Source organism: Triticum urartu, chromosome 6A (genome assembly GCF_056163025.1).
Source record: "Triticum urartu cultivar PI428250 chromosome 6A, HENAU_Tu73, whole genome shotgun sequence".
Taxonomy (NCBI): Eukaryota; Viridiplantae; Streptophyta; class Magnoliopsida; order Poales; family Poaceae; genus Triticum; species Triticum urartu.
The window spans coordinates 592,070,776-592,092,400 of NC_141878.1; the positions used below are offsets into that span (position 1 = coordinate 592,070,776).

The 21,625-nt window shown below is 46.7% G+C and overlaps 2 pseudogenes; both read left to right on the forward strand.

The window, feature by feature from the left end:
- The first annotated feature begins 1,099 nt into the window (after nt 1-1,099).
- LOC147966839 (receptor-like protein EIX2) lies at nt 1,100-14,117 on the forward strand (annotated as a pseudogene).
- Nucleotides 14,118-14,315: 198 nt separating this feature from the next.
- Nucleotides 14,316-17,504, forward strand: LOC147966840 (uncharacterized; annotated as a pseudogene).
- Nucleotides 17,505-21,625: the final 4,121 nt, after the last annotated feature.

The window sequence follows — 21,625 nt, forward strand, 5'->3', positions numbered from 1 at the left end:
GATTGTATCATCGGCGTACTGAAGGATGGAAACACCTCCCTCAACAAGATGAGGTACCAACCCACCCACTTGACCATTCTCCTTAGCCTTCCTATCAAAATTGCTAACATATCCACCACAATGTTAAACAGCATAGGGGACATCGGATCTCCTTGTCTTAGGCCTTTATGTGTCTGGAAGTAATGACCTATGTCGTCATTCACTTTAATTCCTACACTCCCTTTTTGCGTAAAGGACTCGACCTGTCGGCGCCAGGCTTCATCAAAACCTTTCATACGCAGTGCCTGTTGGAGGAATGGCCACTTAACCTTATCGTACGCTTTTTCGAAATCCACCTTAAAAATTACTCCATCTAATTTTTTAGAATGGATTTCATGAAGCGTTTCATGAAGAACAACCACCCCTTCAAGGATGTTCCTGTCCGGCATGAAAGCAGTTTGAGATTGCTGCACCACAGACTGCGCAATCTGTGTGAGCCTATTAGTCCCGACCTTGGTGAATATTTTGAAACTAACATTGAGGAGGCAGATCGGTCTGAACTGCTCAATCCTCACAGCATCCGTTTTCTTCGGGAGCAATGTAATAGTTCGAAAATTCAAGTGAAATAAATGAAGCTGTCCAGAGAATAAATAATGAAACATCGGTAGTAAATCCCCCTTAATAATATGCCAGCACTTTTTGTAGAACTCAGCCGGGAACCCATCCGGACCGGGAGCCTTATAATTTGCCAACACTAAAATAACTGATCTCTAGATCTTAATGCTAGACCTGACACACAATGTGTGTTATTGAGCGAATGCTGGATACAGATTACAACTCCAACTTCTGCCGTGCTGTGCATGGTGGGTTGTCCGAATCAACAAATTCTAGCCACACCTTGAGTATAGGAAAAGTATGCATGACAAGACCCCAAGACGTGGGTTGTAGACCTTACTCCTATACTGCGTTTGTGGTGGAACCGGGATAGAGATAAGCTGCTCTGTCATCCATTCTCCTTTCCATCCGCCATTTCCGACCAATATGCCTAAGCTTGCGCTCCTCATCCGAGGAACTGCGCTGCTGCTATGCCTATTGGTCTTCCAAGCAGCATCCACTTCCGATGGCCAAGCGAGTGTATCAAGAGCCTGCATCGGCAGCGAGCGAGATGTGCTTCTGTCATTCAAAGGCAAGCCTCCTGGACCCTGCTGGCCATCTCTCGTCATGGCAGGGTGAGGATTGTTGCCAATGGAAGGGGGTCCAGTGCAGCAACATAACGGGCCATCTCATCAAGCTCAACCTCCGCAACATCGACATGTACAATTACACCATGTACGACATGGCTACTACATGTACGACTACATCTATTACATGGGCGGCCACAACTACCCAAACAGGAGGAGATCATTGAGCTTGTCAGCAGGCGAGATGAGCTCTTCTTTGGCTACTTTACAACACCTGAGGTATCTTGATCTGAGCTGCAATGACTTCAACGGCACAAGCATCCATGTCTTCTTGTCTTCTCTCAAGAACCTAAGGTATCTCAACCTCTCGTCGGCAGGATTCGGTGGGAGAATACCTTCTCAACTTGGCAATCTCTCAAAGTTGCAATATCTTGATGTCAGTCAGAATTATCATTATTATTATGGGAATAGGCCTTCACAGTGGATCTTGCATGGGTGTCACGTCTCTCTTTGTTGGGTCATCTTGATATGAGCATTGTGGATCTTAGCTCTGCGGGGGATTGGTTTCAGAGGGTTAACATGCTTCCTTCTCTTAAAGTGCTTCGCTTGTTCTATTGTGGACTCAATGGTACCTTGTCTGCTAGTATATCACTTTCCAACCTCACACATCTCGAAGTCCTTGATATGTCTGATAACACCTTCCATGCTTCACTCAAGAATGCGTGGTTTTGGAATCTCACAGGCCTTAAGGAGCTTCACCTAAGATATTCCAGCTTGGAAGGGTCCATTCCTACTGATTTGGCAAACATGACGTCCCTTCAAGTCATAGACTTTAGTGGGAACGATCTTGTGGGTCTGGCACCAAAAAATTCAGAAAATCTGTGCAATCTGAGAATAATGAGGTTCAACAGTAACAACATAGGTTCGAGCCTAGGGGGTTCATGGAGCGATTGCCAAAGTGCTCCTGGAATACCCTGCAAGAATTGTCAGTGCAGTATTCAGGTATGACTGGGAATCTGCCCATTTGGATTGGGAACATGACTAATCTCAGTGTTCTTGAGGCATCTAGAAACATGTTGACTGGCCCTCTACCAGTAGGAGTTGGAGTACTCAGCAATTTGAAAACACTGAACCTGACGTACAATAACTTCAATGGTATGCTGTTGGAAGAACAATTTGCAAGTTTAGGCAATTTACATAATTTGTACCTTGACCACAATAACTTCAGTGGTATGCTACTGAAAGAACATTTTGCAAGTTTAGGTAGCTTGAAGTTTTTGGACCTCAGCTACAATAACTTCAATGGTGTGCTATTGAAAGATCATTTTACAAGTTTAGGCAACTTACTGTCTTTGAAGCTCAACTACAATAACTTCAGCACTGTGAAAGAACGATTTGCAAACTTAAGCAAATTAGAAATTTTGGATCTCAGCTACAATAACTTCAGCGGTGTATTGTTGAAAGAACAATTTGCAAGCTTAGGAAAATTAGAGATTTTGGACCTCAGCCACAATAACTTCAGCGGTGTATTGTTGAAAGAACAATTTGCAAGCTTAGGAAAGTTCGAGATTTTGGACCTCAGCTATAATAACTTCTGCAGTGTGTTGTTGAAAGAACATTTTGCAAGGTTAGGAAACTTAGAGTTTTTAAATCTGAGCTACAATAACTTCAACGGTGTGCTCTTGAAAGAACATTTTGCAAGTTTGGGCAACTTAAATTATTTGGACCTCAACTACAATAACTTCAACGGTGTGCTCTTGAAAGAACATTTTGCAAGTTTGGGCAACTTAAATTATTTGGCCCTCAGCAACAACAACTTCAGTGGTGTGCTTCTCAGGGAAAATTTTGCCGGTTTAGGTAATTTGGAGCATTTGGACCTCAGCTATAATAACTTCAGTGAATTGCTCTTCAAAGAACACTCCAGAAGTTTGAGTAATTTATATCATTTGGACCTCAGCCATAATAAATTAAATAGTGTGCTCGTGGAGGAGCATTTTGCAGGCCTATTGAATCTAGAGTATCTGGACTTGTCGTTCAACTCTTTGAGATTAGCTATCAGCAAAAAATGGATCCCTCCCTTTAGATTGAAAGTCGCAAGATTCCGGTCATGCCTACAGGGCCCTAATTTTCCAGAATGGCTTAAATCGCAATCAAACATTGAGGTTCTTGTTCTCAGTAATGCAAATCTGGATGACATTATTCCTGATTGATTTTGGGTGACATTTTCCCAAGCTTCATTCTTGCAAGCATCAGGAAACAAATTGCATGGCTCATTACCGTCAAAGTTGCCTATAAATATAGTACGACTGAACCTATCTTCAAACTCTTTATCTGGGTCATTGCCATCAGAGTTAAATGCTCCACTACTCGAAGAGTTGTTGCTTGCAAACAATCAATTCATAGGCACCATCCCGTCGTCTATATGCCAATTGACTAAACTGAAAAGGTTGGACCTACCAGGAAACCAGTTAACAGGAGATATTATGCAGTGCCAAAAGGAACTTGTTCCAAACTCTACAGATAGATTTGGCTCTGACATGCTAAGCTTAGCATTGAATAACAATGATCTCACTGGTGAATTCCCTAAATTTCTTCAAAGGTCATCAGGACTAATGTTCCTTGATCTTTCTTACAACGGGTTATTTGGAGGATTGCCAGAATGGTTACCCCAAAAAATGTTGGAGATCGTAGCAGAAATTCAAAATTTTCTACGCATCACCAAGATCAATCTATGGAGTAATCTAGCAACGAAAGGAAGGAGGGTGCATCTACATACCCTTGTAGATTGCTAAGCGGAAGCGTTCAAGTGAACGGGGTTGATGGAGTCGTACTCGTCGTGATCCAAATCACCGATGATCCTAGTGCCGAACGGACGACACCTCCGCGTTCAACACACATGTAGCACGGTGACGTCTCCCACGCCTTGATCCAGCAAGGGGAGAAGGAGAGGTTGGGGAAGACTCCGTCCAGCAGCAGCACGACGGCGTGGTGGTGAAGGAGCGTGGCAATCCTGCAGGGATTCGCCAAGCACCGCGGGAGAGGAGGAGGACTTGGGAGAGGGGGAGGGCTGCGCCAAAACTTGGTTGCGGCTGCCCTCTCTCTCCCTCACTATATATAGGGGGAAGGGAGGAGGGGGAGGCACCCTAGGGTTCCCTAGGGGAGGGGCGGCGGCCACAGGGGAAACCCTAGATGGGTTTGGGCGCCCCCACCCCCTAGGAAACTTGCCCCCCAAGCCGGGAGGGGCGGCTGCCCTAGGGGTGGCGCCCCCACCACTCCTAGTTACGTGAGATGGGGTGGGAGGGGCGCTCAGCCCCTTAGTGGGCTGATGTGCTCTCTCCCCTTGGCCCATAAGGCCCCCCAACGCTTGCCGGGGCCTCCGAAACCCATTTCGGACACGCTGGTCATCACCTGGTACCCCCGGAACAATTCCGGACTCCAATACCCTTCGTCCAATATACCGATCTTCTCCTCCGGACCATTCCGGAGCTCCTCGTCATGTCCGGGATCTCATCCGGGACTCTGAACAACCTTCGGTAACCACATACTATTTCCCATAACAACTCTAGCATCACCGAACCTTAAGTGTGTAGACCCTACGGGTTCGGGAACCATGTAGACATGACCGAGACAACTCTCCGGCCAATAAGCAACAGCGGGATCTGGATACCCATGTTGGCTCCCACATGTTCCACGATGATCTCATCGGATGAACCACGATGTCGAGGATTCAATCAATCCCGTATACAATTCCCTTTGTCCAGCGGTATTGTACTTGCCCGAGATTCGATCGTCGGTATCTGATACCTTGTTCAATCTCGTTACTGGCAAGTCTCTTTACTCGTTCCGTAACACATCATCCCGTGATCAACTCCTTGGTCACATTGCGCATATGATGATGTCCTACCGAGTGGGCCCAGAGATACCTCTCCGTCACACGGAGTGACAAATCCCAGTCTCGATTCATGCCAACCCAACAGACACTTTCGGAGATACCCGTAGTGTACCTTTATAGCCACCCAGTTACGTTGTGACGTTTGGTACAACCAAAGCATTCCTACGGTATCCGGGAGTTGCACAATCTCATGGTCTAAGGAAATGATACTTGACATTAGAAAAGCTTTAGCATACGAACTACACGATCTTTGTGCTAGGCTTAGGATTGGGTCTTGTCCATCACATGATTCTCCTAATGATGTGATCTCGTTATCAACGACATCCAATGTCCATGGTCAGGAAACCGTAACCATCTATTGATCAACGAGCTAGTCAACTAGAGGCTTACTAGGGACATGGTGTTGTCTATGTATCCACACATGTATGTGAGTTTCCTATCAATACAATTATAGCATGGACAATAAACGATTATCATGAACAAGGAAATATAATAATAACTAATTTGGTATTGCCTCTAGAGCATATTTCCAACAGTCTCCCACTTGCACTAGAGTCAATAATCTAGTTCTCATCGCCATGTGATTAACACTCACAGGTCACATCGCCATGTGACCAACATCCAAAGAGTTTACTAGAGTTAATAATCTAGTTCACATCACTATGTGATTAACTCTCAATGAGTTCTGGGTTTGATCATGTTGCTTGTGAGAGAGGTTTTAGTCAACGGGTCTACAACATTCAGATCCGTATGTACTTCGCAAATCTCTACGCTATATTTGGAGCCATTTCAAATAACTGTTCTACTTGGAGCTATTTTAAATCGTTGCTCCATTATACGTATCCGGTATCTCTACTCAGAGCTATCCGGATAGGTGTTAAGCTTGCATCGACGTAACTCTTTATGTCGAACTCTTTATCACCTCCATAACTGAGAAACATATCGTTATTCCTCTAAGGATTATTTTGACCGCTATCCGGTGATCTACTCCTAGATCACCTTTGTACCCTCTTGCCAGACATGTGGCAAGGCACACATCAGGTGCGGTACTCAGCATGGCATACCGTATAGAGCCTATGACAAAAGCATAGGGGACGACCTTCGTCCTTCCTGTTTCTCCTGCCGTGGTCGAGCTTTAAGTCTTAACTTCATACCTTACAACTCAGGCAAGAACTCCTTCTTTTGCTGATCCATCTTGAACACCTTCAAGATCATGTCAAGGTATGTGCTCATTTGAAAGTACCATTAAGCATTTTTGATCTATCCTTATAGATCTTGATGCTCAATGTTCAAGTAGCTTAATCCAGGTTTTCCATTGAAAAACACCTTTCAAATAACCCTATATGCTTTCCAGAAATTCCACATCATTTCGGATCAACAATATGTCATCCACATATACTTATCAGAAATGTCGTAGTGCTCCCACTCACTTTATTTGGAAATACAAGTTTCTCATAAACTTTGTATAGACCCAAAATCTTTGATCATCTCATCAAAGTGTACATTCCAACTCCGAGATGCTTACTCCAGTCATTAGAAGGATTGCTGGAGCTTTGCAAACTTGTTAGCATCTTTCAGGATCGACAAAATCTTCTGGTTGTATCACATACAACCTTTCCTCAAGAAAATCATCAAGGAAACAATATTTTTACATCCTATCTGCAAGATTTCATAAATAATGCAGTACCTGCTAATTCCAACAGACTCTTAGCATGGTACGAGTGAGAAAGTCTCATCGTAGTCAACTCCTTGAACTTGTCGGAAAACATCTTAACGACAAGTCGAGCTTTCTTAATGGTGATACTTACCATCATTGTCCGTCTTCCTTTTAAAATCCACATGTACCTAACAGCCTTACGACCAGCAAGTAGTTCTTCCAAAGTCTACACTTTGTTTTCATACATGAATCTTCTCTCGGATTTTATGGCCTCGAGCCAATTTTCGGAATCCGGGCCCACCATCGCTTCTCCATAGCTCGTAGGTTCATTGTTGTCTAGCAACATGACTTCCAAGACAGGATTACGTGCCACTCTGAAGTAGTACGCATCCTTGTCGTCCTATGAGGTTTGGTAGTGACTTGATCCGAAGTTTCATGATCACTATCATAAGCTTCCACTTCAATTGCCGTAGGTGCCACAGGAACAACTCCTGTGCCCTGCTACACACTAGTTGAAGTGACGGTTCAATAACCTCATCAAGTCTCCACCACCCTCCCACTCAATTCTTTCGAGAGAAACTTTTCCTCGAGAAAGGACCCGATTCGAGAAACAATCCCTATTGCTTTCGTATCTGAGACAGGAGGTATACCCAACTGTTTTGGGTGTCCTATGAAGATGCATTTATCCGCTTTGGGTTCGAGCTTATCAGCCTGAAACTTTTTCACATAAGCGTCGCAGCCCCAAACTTTTAAGAAATGACAGCTTAGGTTTCTCTAAACCATAGTTCATACGGTGTCATCTCATCAGAATTACGTGGTGCCCTATTTAAAGTGAATGTGGTTGTCTCTAATGCCTAACCCATAAACTTTCGTCGTAATCCGATAAGAGACATCATGGTATGCATCATATCAAATAGGGTGCAGTTATGATGTTCGGACACACCATCACACTATGGTGTTCCAGGCTGTATTAGTTGTGAAACAATTTCCACAATGTCTTAATTCTGTGCCAAACTCGTAATTCAGATATTCATCTCTATGATCATATCATAGATATTTTATCCTCTTGTCACAACGATCTTCAACTTCACCCTGAAATTGCTTGAACCTTTCAATAATTCAGACTCGTGATTCATCAAGTAAATATACTTAGCATCTACTCAAATCATCTGTGAAGTAAGAATATAACAATATCCACTACATGCCTCAGCACTCATTGGACTGCACACATCAAGATGTATTACTTCCAACAAGTTGCTTTCTTGTTCCATCTTACTGAAAACGAGGCCTTTCAGTCATCTTGCTCATGTGGTATGATTTGCATGTCTCAAGTGATTCAAAATCAAGGGAGTCCAAAGATCCATCAACATGGAGCTTCTTCATGCGTTTTATACCATTGTGACTAAAATTGCAGTGCCACAAGTATGTGGTACTATCATTACTATCTTATATCTTTTGGCATGAACATGTGTATCACTACGATCGGGATTCAATAAACCATTCATTTCAGGTGCAAGACCATTGAAGGTATTATTCAAATAAACAGAGTAATCATTATTCTCCTTAAATGAATAATCGTATTGCGATAAACATAATCCAATCATGTCTATGCTCAACGCAAACACCAATCCCGATGGCAGACGGAGCGTGCCATGTTTGATCACATCAACCTTGGAAACTCTTCCAACACCTATCGTCGTCTCACCTTTGGCTAGTCTCCGTTTATTTTGTACCCTTTTGTTTCGAGTTACTAACACTTAGCAATTGAACCGGTATCTAATACCCTGCTGCTACTAGGAGTACTAGTAAAGTACACATTTAATATATGTCCAATACATACTTCTGTCAACCTTGTCAGCCTTCTCATCTACCAAGTATCTAGGGTGGTTCTGCTTCAGTGACCGTTCCCCTTATTACAGAAGCACTTAGTCTCGGGCTTGGGTTCAACTTTGGGTTTCTTCACTAGAGCAGCAACTGATTTGTTGTTTCATGAAGTATCCCTTTCTTGCCCTTGCCCTTCTTGAAACTAGTGGTTTTACTAACCATCAACAATTGATGCTCCTATTTGATTTCTAATTTCGCGGTGTCGCGAATAGCTCAAGGATCATATCTATCCCTGATATGTTATAGTTCATCACGAAGCTCCAGTAGCTTGGTGATAGTGACTTTGGAGAACCATCACTATCTCATCTGGAAGATTAACTCCCACTCGATTCAAGCGATTGTAGCACTCATACAATCTGAGCACGTGCTCAACGATTGAGCTTTTCTCCTTAGTTTGCAGGCTTAGGAAACTTGTCAGAGGTCTCATACCTCTTGACGCGGGCACTATCCTGAAATCCCAATTTTAGTCCTTGGAATATCTCATATGTTCTGCGATGTTTCAAAAACGTCTTTGGTGCCTCAATTCTAAACCATTTAGCATTACACACTGAACTATCATGTAGTCATCAAAACATGTATGTCAGATGTTCGCAACATCCATAACCGACGTTCGAGGTTCAGCTCACTGAGCGGTGCATTAAGGACATAATCCTTCTGCGCAGCAATGAGGACAATCCTACTATATGGACCCAGTCCGCATAATTGCTACTATCAACTTTCAACTAAATTTTCTCTAGGAACGTATCTAAAATAGTAGAACTAAAGCGTAAGCTACGACATAATTTGCAAAGTCCTTTTGACTATGTTCATGATAATTGAGTTCATCTGATTATTTCATGAACTCCCACTTAGATAGACATCCCTCTAGTCATCTAAGTGATACATGATCCGAATCAACTAGGCCGTGTCCGATCATCACGTGAGACGGACTAGTCATCATCGGTGAACATCTCATGTTGATCGCATCTTCTATACGACTCATGTTCGACCTTTCGGTCCTCCGTGTTCCGAGGCCATGTCTGTACATGCTAGGCTCGTCAAGTTAACCTAAGTGTTTCGCATGTGTTCCGAGGCCATGTCTGTACATGCTAGGCTCGTCAACACCCGTTGTTTTCGAACGTAAGAATCTATCACACCCGATCATCACGTGGTGCTTCGAAACGACGAACCTTCGCAACGGTGCATAGTTAGGGAGAACACTTTTCTTGAAATTTTAGTGAGGGATCATCTTATTAAGCTACCGTCGTTCTAAGCAAATAAGATGTAAAACATGATAAACATCACATGCAATCAAATAGTGACATGATATGGCCATCATCACTTTGCTCCTTTTGATCTCCATCTTCGGGGCTCCATGATCATCATCGTCACCGGCATGACACCATGATCTCCATCATCATGATCTCCATCATCGTGTCTTCATGAAGTTGTCTCGCCAACTATTACTTCTACTACTACAGCTAACGGTTAGCAATAAAGTAAAGTAATTACATGACGTTTATGTTGACACGCAGGTCATAAATAAATTAAGACAACTCCTATGGCTCCTGCCGGTTGTCATATTCATCGACATGCAAGTCGTGATTCCTATTACAAGAACATGATCATCTCATACATCACATATATCATTCATCACATCCTTTGGCCATATCACATCACAAAACACTTGCTGCAAAAACAAGTTAGACGTCCTCTAATTGTTGTTGCAAGTTTCTACGTGGCTGCTATAGGTTGATAGCAAGAACGTTTCTTACCTACGCCAAAAACACAACGTGAATTGCCAATTTCTATTTACCCTTCATAAGGACCCTGTTCATCGAATCCGATCCGACTAAAGTGGGAGAGACAGACACCCGCCAGCCACCTTATGCAACTAGTGCATGTCAGTCGGTGGAACCGGTCTCACGTAAGCGTACGTGTAAGGTTGGTCCGGGCCGCTTCATCCCACAATGCCGCCGAATCAAGATAAGACTAGTAACGGCAAGTAAATTGACAAAATCGACGCCCACAACTACTTTGTGTTCTACTCGTGCATAGAAACTACGCATAGACCTAGCTCATGATGCCACTGTTGGCGATCGTAGCAGAAATTCAAAATTTTCTACGCATTACCAAGATCAATCTATGGAGTAATCTAGCAACGAAGGGAAGGAGAGTGCATCTACATACCCTTGTAGATTGCTAAGCGGAAGCGTTCAAGTGAACGGGGTTGATGGAGTCGTACTCGTCGTGATCCAAATCACCGATGATCCTAGTGCCGAACGGACGGCACCTCCGCGTTCAACACACATGCAGCCCGGTGACGTCTCCCACGCCTTGATCCAGCAAGGGGAGAAGGAGAGGTTGGGGAAGACACCGTCCAGCAGCAGCACGACGGCGTGGTGGTGAAGGAGGAGCGTGGCAATCCTGCAGGGCTTCGCCAAGCACCGCGGGAGATGAGGAGGACTTGGGAGAGGGGGAGGGCTGCGCCAGAACTTGGGTGCGGCTGCCCTCTCTCTCCCTCACTATATATAGGGGGAAGGGAGGAGGGGGAGGCGCCATAGGGTTCCCTAGGGGAGGGGCGGCGGCCACAGGGGAAACCCTAGATGGGTTTGGGCGCCCCCACCCCCTAGGAAACTTGCCCCCCAAGCTGGGAGGGGCGGCTGCCCTAGGGGTGGCACCCCCACCTCTCCTGGTTACGTGAGATGGGGTGGGAGGGGCGCTCAGCCCCTTAGTGGGCTGATGTTCCCTCTCCCCTTGGCCCATAAGGCCCCCCAACGCTTGTCGGGGCCTCCGAAACCCATTTCGGACACGCTGGTCATCACCTGGTACCCCCGGAACATTTCCGAACTCCAATACCCTTCGTCCAATATACCGATCTTCTCCTCCGGACCATTCCGGAGCTCCTCGTCATGTCCGGGATCTCATCCGGGACTCCGAACAACCTTCGGTAACCACATACTATTTCCCATAACAACTCTAGCGTCACCGAACCTTAAGTGTGTAGACCCTACGGGTTCGGGAACCATGCAGACATGACCGAGACAACTCTCAGGCCAATAACCAACAGCGGGATCTGGATACCCATGTTGGCTCCCACATGTTCCACGATGATCTCATCGGATGAACCACGATGTCGAGGATTCAATCAATCCCGTATACAATTCCCTTTGTCTAGCGGTGTTGTACTTGCCCGAGATTCGATCGTCGGTATCCGATACCTTGTTCAATCTCGTTACTGGCAAGTCTCTTTACTCGTTCCGTAACACATCATCCCGTGATCAACTCCTTGGTCACATTGCGCATATGATGATGTCCTACCGAGTGGGCCCAGAGATACCTCTCCGTCACACGGAGTGACAAATCCCAGTCTCGATTCGTGCCAACCCAACAAACACTTTTGGAGATACCCGTAGTGTACCTTTATAGCCACTCAGTTACGTTGTGACGTTTGGTACACCCAAAGCATTCCTACGGTATCCGGAAGTTGCACAATCTCATGGTCTAAGGAAATGATACTTGATATTAGAAAAGCTTTAGCATACGAACTACACGATCTTTGTGCTAGGCTTAGGATTGGGTCTTGTCCATCACATGATTCTCCTAATGATGTGATCTCGTTATCAACGACATCCAATGTCCATGGTCAGGAAACCGTAACCATCTATTGATCAACGAGCTAGTCAACTAGAGGCTTACTAGGGACATGGTGTTGTCTATGTATCCACACATGTATCTGAGTTTCCTATCAATACAATTATAGCATGGACAATAAACGATTATCATGAACAAGGAAATATAATAATAACTAATTTGTTATTGCCTCTAGAACATATTTCCAACAAAAAATGCCACACTTGAAAATATTAAGAGTGAGATCAAATATGTTCAATGGTCATATTCCTAAGAGTCTCACTTCCCTTCACGGTCTTCATTATATGAAGAGAGCATCCCAGTAATCACAAAGGACCAAAAGCGTGACTACACCTTTGCAATCTACCAGCTATTGGTAGTTCTTGATTTGTCAAGTAATAGTTTGGCAGGACAGGTTCCAGAGGAGATAACTTTACTCATTCGGCTTACCAATCTGAACTTGTCAAACAACCAATTCACGGGAGCAAGCCCAAACAAAATTGGTGATTTAAGGCAGTTGGACTCACTCGACTTATCCTACAATGAGTTTTCTGGTGCAATACCATCAAGTTTGTCAGCTTTAACTTATTTGAGCCACTTGAACTTGTCATACAACAATCTGTCCGGTGCAATACCATCCGGACAACAGCTACAAGCTCTTGATAACCAGATGTATATCTACATCGGTAACCCTGGTCTTTGTGGAGATCCTGTCGGCAGGAACTGCTCAACACATGATGCAGAGCAAAGTGGCCTCGAAGATATAGATCATATGCCATCTATTTATCTTGCCATGAGCATTGGATTTGTTGTGGGTTTGTGGATAGTGTTCTGCACCATGTTGATGAAGAGAACATGGAGGGCTGCCTTCTTCCAGTTTGTTGATATGATGTACGACATCGTTTATGTGCAAGTGGCTGTAAGGTGGGCTCACATGATGGAGAAAACTCAAGACGGTGCACCATGAAGTGCCCAACTCGACGGCAAGCGAATTGTTTGTATCTAAATATTATTTGTATGTTCGCTCCATATCATTATTTTTAACTCTAAAGGGGTCTTGGCTGGACGTATGTATTGTACTGATGTGATGTACTGGTATTTTGTATGTTTATTACTGTAACAAATGAAGTGTATATGTCTGTGGATTATTTAAGCTGAAGTCAACCATTCTTCGCTCTTCGCTGTGCACTGCATGGAGAAAGATACAGCCCCATATGGGTACTCTGCCTTTTTCATGTTCTTCAGTTTGCGTTGTACATTCCCAAAGAGTAATAATTCATTGGCATAGCAAAAAAATGACAACAGTTGGTCAATATATGAACAAACTTGTTTGTAAAATATAGAAGAAAGCTCTGTTCACCATCAGCGCTTGATCTGACGCAACCATTTGAGCAGATCTGCCTGCAAAGTGGAGAAGCTCAAGGCCGACCAGTTCAAGCCCTTTGATCATGACCACGCTTGCGTCGTTGAGGTTACAGGATGCCCAAGAGGTAGAAAGCTCTGTTCACCATCAGTGCTTGTATATTCATGTAAATCTGAGGCTTCAGTTTGAGCTGAAGTTTCTGTATTTTGGTGAGGTGAACTGTATCAACTCGACCTGCTCGCCAAGGCTATGTTTGCCAGCGAAGTGAGAAGCTCAAAGCCAACCAGTTCAAGCCCTTGGAGCAGGTGACTCTGCAGCCCTTTGAGTGCGAGCACGCCTGCATCGTTGGTGGTTACAGGACGCTCAAAAAGTCGGTTTTATGTCTAGAGTCTTTTTCATGCCAGAGATGTAATTTGGTTTATATTTGCATGCCCACCATCAGTGCATGTGCTAGTTTCTGCTTTGTTATGCGCAAAATCAAGATGCGTGTTTGCAGCAGCCAGCAGTCAGCGGAAAGTACTGACTCGTGTCACAACACCCAGGAACTGAAGCCAATATAAATTTTTCTGGTTCTCATGATGGACATGTAAAACAGGGGCAAAAATGTGAGCAAATTCTGTTGTAACAGGAGCACCAATGAATTTCATACTGGCTGTTGCAACAGATCATTTTGTGCCATCCCATAGTCAACACATCTTCGGGCATTAAACTTGTTTCCAGGGGATATCATCAGCTATTAAGATGACGATGGCGCAAGGGGCGACCCGAGGGGCGACTACGGCCACGCCGTCATCGTCGGCCGGGGTTCAGAGGAGAGTGGGCGGACGGTTCTGGGCTTTAGCGGATGCCGATGAAGAGGACGCAGACGGAGATGGGGATGTCGCGGCGACCTCCCCGGGATCGCCGACCCCTTCTGATCTCATCTGCGAGTTCTTCCATTCCGGCTACGACGAAGATGAGGTGGCAACGACAGTGGACAAGGTCTTGCCCCCCGACGATCCGGCTCGCATTGGGCTAGATGCGAGTGAGAAGAAGGAGATGATCCGCCGCGTGGTTTATCGGAGAACGGCGGCGACGGCGATCCAACCATGGAAGGGCCCCTTGCCTAAGGTTAGTCTCCCGAACTTAATGATTTTCGATCTGATCCGTCCGGATTCTTGGACTACTGTTACTAGAAGGAAAAAAGGCGCGCCGGCCAGTGTCTCGATCGGCGCCGGAGGTGAACGCGGCAGCCATGCCGGCGAACCCGGCGATCCAGATTGCAGCGGCGCGTCAGGAGCGTTTGAAAAACATGTTGGGCTTCTGTGGGCCGGTTGTGCCTGAAACATCAACAATTTCTGTTGGGCCCGAGACTGCTGGGTATGAGGCCCAGGCAGGTCCGGTTTCCACGAGCGTTAATCACGTACGTGCATGCGATTCCATCGATCGTTCTTCTCCATTTTCGTCCCAGCCGCGCGCTAAGGTTCGCAGGCAAGGGACGGCCGGGTTCCGATCTTTTGGTCTTGGCCGAGTAAAGCACATCCGCCCCCTCGTCTTTGGAGCCGGTCGGGCAAGGAGGATCCGGCCGCTCTGTGAGATGGCAGGCCGTGGGGCAGCGCCGCCGCCTGCCATGAAAACCAATTCCGATTCAGCAGGAAGGGGTGGGGCGGCCCCGCCGCCGGTGGCGGGTGCTGGGCGAGGAGCCCCGGCACCGCCCGGTCAGAGGCTGCCGGCGGGGGGAGGAGTTGCGCCGGCTCATCCGGGCCGAGGCGCTGGCTACCAGGGCGTCCGGCCACCGGGGCAGCTGCCCCCTGCTGCAGGGCGGGGCGGGCTGAGGCCGCCAGCACCGGGAGGGGCGCCCGTTGCTCAGTCAGCAGCGGGTCGTGCTGGCCTTCGGCCGCCGGCGCCGGCCGTGGCTGCTGTGGCTCCGGTTGCCCGCGGCGGTACTGCCCTTGGGGTGGTGCAGACACCTTCGGGCGGTCCGCCTCGTGCCGCACCTCCGCCACACTACGTCGCAAGGCCGGCTCAGAACCGCGCGGGTCCGACGCAGACGAGGTAGAATTCTAGGAACAGAGAGCCCAATGATCCGCCCCGAGGCCAGTGGGGTGATGACGGGTATGATGCATATGGTGTTGGACAGCATTGAGGTTCCTCCTCTACGGGTGGAGGTCGTGGATATGCCTGGCAGAGTGACGGGTCTGCTGAGAGACCGTTTCTCGGCCCTGCAGGCGGTTTTGTCGAGGGGGCCTCAGGCCCGGACCACTGCCAGAGAGGAGGCTATCGTGGCCATCGTGGTGGTCCGGGTGGGGGCCGTGGGAGATATCGCCGACCGCCTCCGCCTAGGGCAGTTGATCCTGCGGCGTCTGCAGTGGAGTCCGACCATGCTTCCACTGAGCTTCCTCCCCAGGCGATGGAGGTGGTGAATGCCTTGGCCAGAGTTGAGGTTCCTGAGGCTGGGACGGTGGCTGAGGTTACCGACAGGTCTGATGCCGAGAGGGCATCCAAGTATGCGCGTAAGAAGGAAAGAATGCTTTGTTACCGTTGTGGTGAGAAGGGCCACTTCATTGCTGAGTGCGTGGCCGAGCTGTGTGAGTCGTGTGGCAAGCCTGCACATGCCTCGGGGGAGTGCCCGCTGTTGCGTGACCTGTCTCTGTCGCTGACTATGTATGGAGTCTATTGTGCTGAGCTCATGTTTTTTGAGTCCCCGCTGCGAGAGAGGTTCAGGAGGAGACCCTGAGCTTGACCACCGGGATTGTGAAAGCAACCCAGGGTGAGGTGACTGAGGCTCAGATTGTGAGGAGGCGTCAGGAGCTGGCTCCCGGGGATTTTCGATGGGAGTTAGTGGTTCTCGAGGATATTGTTTTTAAGGTTGATTTCCCAACTTTGGATGATTTGCAGAGACTGCTGAGCTCGCTTGTGTAGAGTTCCCGGTACTAAGTGTATCCTGGAGTTTCACGAGTGGAAGAAGGTAGAGCCTAAGGGAAAGCCGCTTACGCAGGTCTGGTTGCGGTTTTTAGGGGATCCATCTAAGCCTCTGCAGGATGTTCGAGTGGTGGCTAGTATGGGTATTATGGTTGGGAAGACGGAAAGAGTGGATATGGCTTTTACCCGTGCTCATGGGGTGGCCCGGATTTTAGTGAGTGTCCTGGATATTGAGTTCTTACCTGATAAGGTCAACTGGACTTATAGGGGAGAGGTGTTCCCGCTAGAGATCGAGTTTGAGGACACTGATCTATTTGCTGATGTGGTTAATGGAAACGATGTTGACATGCACGAGAGTGACGGCCATGCGGGAGCCAAGGGGGCACCGACTGATGAGCCCACGCGAGAGGGGTCTAATGGTTCTCACCCAGCTACTTAGTTGCCTGGGGATGGGACCGGGGTTGAGCCCGCAGCATCACCATCGGTGCCCATGACTTCGCTGCATTTTGCGTCTTTTGAGCCAGCCTCGGCGCCTCCCAGGCTCTGGAGTGACCGGGTAGATACTGATGATATATTTGAGCGCACTCACCCTCTATTGGAGTTTGAGGGGGATGCTGGATCTTTTGCTGGACGGTCGGCAAGGACTTTGGTTGGAGCTGCGGAGGGGAGGCCGGAGGTTGTTTCTCTTGCCCTGGCTTCTCCCGTGGACGTGGCTCCGGTGTTGGCGACTGCGTGCGAGGTGGGGCGAGGGGGAGGGGGTTCGGGGCAGGTGGCCTCGCCTTCTCCCCTCCCTATCCCAATGCCGCTGGCGCCAGCGACGCCGGCCCCGAGGGGGTCGGCCTGTGCTGGGAGAGGGAGCCCGAGGCAGGCGTCCTCGGCTCCCTCCACTCCGGTCGGGACGATGGCACCCGCGCCTCCAACCGCGTTAGGGGGAGGGGGGCTGGGGCAGGTGGCCCTGACCCCTCCTTCCTCATCGGCGGTCAGGAGGACCGCTTCTCCTCCGACGACGGCACTCCTATCTGCGCCGGCGGGTGAGACGGGAGGAGGGCTCGGGCAGGCGGCCCCCGCCGTCCTCTCTTCTGACGCACCAGTGGCCTTGGGCCTTGGTATGGGGCACTTGTCTGAGGGGCATGGGACCCCGCAGCCGACTCCTCCGGTAACCTCGGTTGATCCTGTGAGGGATTTGTTGGGGAACGTAGTAATTTCAAAAAATTTCCTACGCACATGCAAGATCATGGTGATGCATAGCAACGAGGGGATAGTGCGATCTACATAACCTTGTAGACCGACAGCGGAAGCGTTAGCACAACGCGGTTGATGGCCTGACCGATCAAGCACCGAAACTACGGCACCTCCGAGTTCTAGCACACGTTCAGCTCAATGACGATCCCCGGACTCCGATCCAGCAAAGTGTCGGGGAAGAGTTCCGTCAGCACGACGGCATGGTGACGATCTTGATGTACTATTGTCGCAGGGCTTCGCCTAAGCACCGCTACAATATTATCGAGGACTATGGTGGAAGGGGGCACCGCACACGGCTAAGAATATGATCACGTGGATCAACTTGTGTGTCTATGGGGTGCCCCCTGCCTCCGTATATAAAGGATCCAAGGGGGGGGTGCGGCCGGCCTAGAGGAGGCGCGCAGGAGGAGTCCTACTCCTACCGGGAGTAGGACTCCCCACCCTTTCCTTGTCCAATTAGGAGAGAGGGAAGGAGAGAAGGAAAGGGGGGGCGCCGCCCCTCCCTCCTTGTCCAATTCGGACTAGGGGGAGAGGGGGTGCGCGGCCTGCCCTGGAAGCCCCTTCCTCTTCTCCACTTTAGGCCCATGAGGCCCATTAACCCCCCGGGGGGTTCCGGTAACCCCCCGGTGCTCCGGTTTTATCCGAAACTTCCCCGGAACGCTTCCGGTGTCCGAATATAGTCGTCCAATATATCAATCTTTATGTCTCGACCATTTCGAGACTCCTCGTCATGTCCGTGATCACATCCGGGACTCCGAACTGACTTCGGTACATCAAAATGCATAAACTCATAATAACTGTCATCGTAACGTTAAGCGTGCGGACCCTACGGTTCGAGAACAATGTAGACATGACCGAGACACGTCTCCGGTCAATAACCAATAGCGGAACCTGGATGCTCATATTGGCTCCTACATATTCTACGAAGATCTTTATCGGTCAGACCGCATAACAACATACGTTGTTCCCTTTGTCATCGGTATTTTACTTGCCCGAGATTCGATCGTCGGTATCCAATACCTAGTTCAATCTCGTTACCGGCAAGTCTCTTTACTCGTTCCGTAATACATCATCCCACAACTAACTCATTAGTTGCAATGCTTGCAAGGCTTAAGTGATGTGCATTACCGAGAGGGCCTAGAGATACCTCTCCGACGATCGAAGTGACAAATCCTAATCTCGAAATACGTCAACCCAACATGTACCTTTGGAGACACCTGTAGAGCACCTTTATAATCACCCAGTTACGTTATGACGTTTGGTAGCACACAAAGTGTTCCTCCGGCACACGGGAGTTGCATAATCTCATAGTGATAGGAACATGTATAAGTCATGAAGAAAGCAATAGCAACATACTAAACGATCTGGTGCTAAGCTAATGGAATGGGTCATGTCAATCAGATCATTCAACTAATGATGTGATCCCGTTAATCAAATAACAACTCTTTGTCCATGGTTAGGAAACATAACCATCTTTGATTAACGAGCTAGTCAAGTAGAGGCATACTAGTGACACTCTGTTTGTCTATGTATTCACACATGTATTATGTTTCCGGTTAATACAATTCTAGCATGAATAATAAACATTTATCATGATATAAGGAAATAAATAATAACTTTATTATTGCCTCTAGGGCATATTTCTTTCAGTCTCCCACTTGCACTAGAGTCAATAATCTAGTTCACATCGCCATGTGATTTAACAGCAATAGTTCACATCACCATGTGATTAACACCCATAGTTCACATCGATATGTGATCAACACCCAAAGGGTTTACTAGAGTCAGTAATCTAGTTCACATCACTATGTGATTAACACCCAAAGAGTACTAAGGTGTGATCATGTTTTGCTTGTGAGATAATTTTAGTCAACGGGTCTGTCACATTCAGATCCATAAGTATTTTGCAAATTTCTATGTCAACAATGCTCTGCACGGAGCTACTCTAACTAATTGCTCCCACTTTCAATATGTATCTAGATTGAGACTTAGAGTCATCCAGATCAGTGTCAAAACTTGCATCGACGTAACCCTTTACGGCGAACCTTTTTGTCACCTCCATAATCGAGAAACATATCCTTATTCCACTAAGGATAATTTTGACCGCTGTCCAGTGATCTACTTCTAGATCACTATTGTACTTCCCTTGCCAAAATCAGTGTAGGGTATACAATAGATCTGGTACACAGCATGGCATACTTTATAGAACCTATGGCTGAGGCATAGGGAATGACTTTCATTCTCTCTCTATCTTCTGCCGTGGTCGGGTTTTGAGTCTTACTCAACTTCACGCCTTGCAACACAGGCAAGAACTCCTTCTTTGACTGTTCCATTTTGAACTACTTCAAAATATTGTCAAGGTATGTACTTATTGAAAAAACTTATCAAGCGTCTTGATCTATCTCTATAGATCTTGATGCTCAATATGTAAGCAGCTTCACCGAGGTCTTTCTTTGAAAAACTCCTTCCAAATATTCCTTTATGCTTTGCAGAATAATTCTACATTATCTCCGATCAACAATATGTCTTTCACATATACTTATCAGAAATGTTGTAGTGCTCCCAATCACTTTCTTGTAAATACAGGGTTCACTTCAAGTCTGTATAAAACTATATGCTTTGATCAACTTATCAAAATGTATATTCCAACTCCGAGATGCTTGCACCAGTCCATAGATGGATCGCTGGAGCTTGCATATTTTGTTAGCACCTTTAGGATTGACAAAACCTTCTGGTTGCATCATATACAACTCTTCTTTAATAAATTCATTAAGGAATGCAGTTTTGTTTATCCATTTGCCAGATTTCATAAAAGGCGGCAATTGCTAACATGATTCGGACAGACTTAAGCATAGATACGAGAGAGAAACTCTCATCGTATTCAACACCTTGAACTTGTCGAAAACCTTTTGCGACAATTCTAGCTTTGTAGATAGTAACACTACTATCAACGTCTGTCTTCCTCTTGAAGATCCATTTATTTTCTATGGCTTGCCGGTCATCGGGCAAGTCAACCAAAGTCCACACTTTGTTCTCATATATGGATCCCATCTCAGATTTCATGGCCTCAAACCATTTTGCGGAATCTGGGCTCACCATTGCTTCTTCATAGTTCATAGGTCCGTCATGGTCTAGTAATATAACCTCCAGAACACGATTACCGTACCACTCTACTACGGATCTCACTCTGGTTTACCTACGAGATTCGGTAGTAACTTGATCCGAAGTTTCATGATCATTATCATTAGCTTCCTCACTAATTTATGTAGGAGTCACAGAAATAGGTTTCTGTGATGTACTACTTTCCAATAAGGGAGCAGGTACGGTTACCTCGTCAAGTTCTACTTTCCTCCCACTCACTTCTTTCGAGAGAAACTCCTTCTCTAGAAAGGATCCATTCTTAGCAACGAATGTCTTGCCTTCGGATCTGTGATAGAAGGTGTACCCAACTGTCTCCTTTGGGTATCCTATGAAGACATATTTCTCCGATTTGAGTTTGAGCTTATCGAGATGAAACTTTTTCACATAAGCATCGCAACTCCAAACTTTAAAAAATGATAGCTTAGGTTTCTTGCCAAACCATAGTTCACACGGTGTCGTCTCAACGGATTTAGATGGTGCCCTATTTAACGTGAATGCAGCTGTCTCTAATGCATAACCCCAAAACGATAATGGTAGATCGGTAAGAGACATCATAGATCGCACTATATCTAATAAAGTACGGTTATGACGTTCGGACACACCATTACACTATGGTGTTCCAGGTGGCGTGAGTAGTGAAACTATTTCACATTGTTTTAATTGAAGGCCAAACTCGTAACTCAAATATTTTACCTCTGCGATCATATCGTAGAAACTTTTTATTTTCTTGTCACGATGATTTTCCACTTCACTCTGAAATTCTTTGAACTGTT